This window comes from Nanorana parkeri, unplaced genomic scaffold, assembly GCF_000935625.1.
Source record: "Nanorana parkeri isolate BGI_ZX_2015 unplaced genomic scaffold, ASM93562v1 scaffold190, whole genome shotgun sequence".
NCBI lineage: Eukaryota > Metazoa > Chordata > Amphibia > Anura > Dicroglossidae > Nanorana > Nanorana parkeri.
In genome coordinates this window covers 1,686,156-1,688,889 of record NW_017306458.1, presented here as the reverse complement: position 1 = coordinate 1,688,889, position 2,734 = coordinate 1,686,156, and the positions used below count along the sequence as shown (strand labels likewise).

General features: G+C 52.5%; 1 protein-coding gene across 1 annotated transcript in view; it reads left to right on the top strand.

Moving 5' to 3' along the window:
* The first annotated feature begins 287 nt into the window (after positions 1–287).
* The window catches only part of STARD3 (StAR related lipid transfer domain containing 3), a 34,791-nt gene continuing 32,344 nt past the window's right edge, over positions 288–2,734 (top strand). The window contains exon 1 of the mRNA XM_018555269.1: positions 288–378. The gene's annotated coding sequence lies outside the window, so the exon portion shown is untranslated. The remainder of the gene's footprint in view (positions 379–2,734) is intronic.

Below are 2,734 nucleotides of genomic sequence, written 5' to 3'. Positions count from 1 at the left end.
GTAAATAGTTTTGTACATCAGACAAAAAAGAGGGACAATTGAGGATGAAAGATGGACAGACGGATTTGGTGCTGAATGAGGGCCAGTTGGGAGAGATGGGTAAGTAGCACATTTGAAGGGGTTGAGGAATGGCAGCCTCGATAGTGTAAGAGAGTGGCAGCAAATAAGCAGAATGGGACAGCCATGCGCCTGAGCGTTGTACATACTGGATATAGAGATAGGAGGAGAGAGTAAAGTGAAAGCGCTGGAGTCTGCAGTCACGGGAAACACCGGACTGATAGACGTACACGTGACCCGACAGCAGCTTCCGCCTCTCCCTACTTCCGGGTTGTTGTTGTGTGAGCGGTGGAGGAAGTTGCTGTGTGACACTGGAAGGAGGTAATGGAAGAGGGGTGAGGGCATATATCAGGGGTGAAGCGGTCTGTCTCCCGGCTGTCCCTGGTGCGAAGGGTTATCCCGCTATGTGCCGCTCTTCTCACACACAGGTCCAGCTTATTGTTCTTGTCTTTCATTGGTATTTGTGGGTTAGAAGAATGGTCATTTTATTTTACAAGTTTATGTTTAGTGCTGCCCTCAGACTGCACTGTGCATGAAGAGGACAGCGACACTGATTCAGCTGCACAGCGTCCCTACCGATGACTTTGTAAGTGATTTATAGAGAAAAGGGGAACAAGAAGTGTAATGTACCCCCTTCTTCCCTTACACCTTGCGTACTCATTTCAACCTTACTCCTTACAATTGGTGTAAAGTTAAGGGGCGAGGACAGAAGAGGGTACAAGAGGTATAGATAGTGGTATCACTGTTGTAATGTATGGGGTATGGCAGATGTATTATAAGGGGTACAGTAGATGTAAGGGGGTACGACCGATGTAATGCAAGGGAGGGAAGGGGTACGACCGGTGTAATTTGAGGGAGGGAAGGGGTATGACCGGCGTAATGCGAGGGAGGGAACGGGTACGACCGGCGCAATGCGAGGGAGGGAAGGGGTACGACCGGCGCAATGCGAGGGAGGGAAGGGGTACGACCGGCGCAATGCGAGGGAGGGAAGGGGTACGACCGGCGCAATGCGAGGGAGGGAAGGGGTACGACCGGCGCAATGCGAGGGAGGGAAGGGGTACGACCGGCGCAATGCGAGGGAGGGAAGGGGTACGACCGGCGCAATGCGAGGGAGGGAAGGGGTACGACCGGCGCAATGCGAGGGAGGGAAGGGGTACGACCGGCGTAATGCGAGGGAGGGAAGGGGTACGACCGGCGTAATGCGAGGGAGGGAAGGGGTACGACCGGCGTAATGCGAGGGAGGGAAGGGGTACGACCGGCGTAATGCGAGGGAGGGAAGGGGTACGACCGGCGTAATGCGAGGGAGGGAAGGGGTACGACCGGCGTAATGCGAGGGAGGGAAGGGGTACGACCGGCGTAATGCGAGGGAGGGAAGGGGTACGACCGGCGTAATGCGAGGGAGGGAAGGGGTACGACCGGCGTAATGCGAGGGAGGGAACGGGTACGACCGGCGTAATGCGAGGGAGGGAAGGGGTACGACCGGCGTAATGCGAGGGAGGGAAGGGGTACGACCGGCGTAATGCGAGGGAGGGAAGGGGTACGACCGGCGTAATGCGAGGGAGGGAAGGGGTACGACCGGCGTAATGCGAGGGAGGGAAGGGGTACGACCGGCGTAATGCGAGGGAGGGAAGGGGTACGACCGGCGTAATGCGAGGGAGGGAAGGGGTACGACCGGCGTAATGCGAGGGAGGGAACGGGTACGACCGGCGTAATGCGAGGGAGGGAAGGGGTACGACCGGCGTAATGCGAGGGAGGGAAGGGGTACGACCGGCGTAATGCGAGGGAGGGAAGGGGTACGACCGGCGTAATGCGAGGGAGGGAAGGGGTACGACCGGCGTAATGCGAGGGAGGGAAGGGGTACGACCGGCGGAAGGGGGGAAGGGACACCGGAGCTGTTATGTAGGGTGGGAGGTGGAGACACAGGAAGTGTAACAAGAAAATATTACGTAGATTTGTATAACTAGTTCTTTGGATGTGTGGAGAAATGTAAAGGATCTTTGTGTGCATTGATGTGCTTATAATGATTTGGCTGTCTTAATGCTGAAGTGAACTTGAGCTCAATAAGTGAAGATTTTTCTGTCTTGACATTTCAGTTGTAGTGCCCTAAAAATTTACCTTTTTTTTGTCTTGAATTTCCCTTGAAAAATATCAATGCATTTCCTGGTATGTGAGTGTATTTGGCCCATAGCTATATATTATATATATAGACGTGTTGATGGCTGGAGAGAAAACTGCACCGCATACATCTCCCCGATTCCTCCATTCCGTGGATCTGTGCTCCTGTATCTCTTGTTTCTTAAGTTTATCCTCACCAATTCTTAGGGGGACAGTTCTGACATGAGGAAACAAAGCTCTTCCTCTACCAAGATGGCTACCTCCACACACACAAACAGTGCAGAACTAGGCATGGTAAGTCAGTAATAGGGAAAGATCAGCTGCGGGGATAACGCAGGCAATACTGGTAACCAATCCTTTGCCTTCTACCTTCCTTTATTGGCACAGCTTCCAGAGCTCAGGTTCTTGTTGAGTGAGCTCTCCACACACCACAATGCACAAATTCGCAGTTGTGCTTTGTGGTGTGCTATAGCACAGGTAAATTTGTTTTTTTTTACTATATATCTGCATTGGAGTGCCATTCACAATGAATGACATATATATATATATATATATATATATA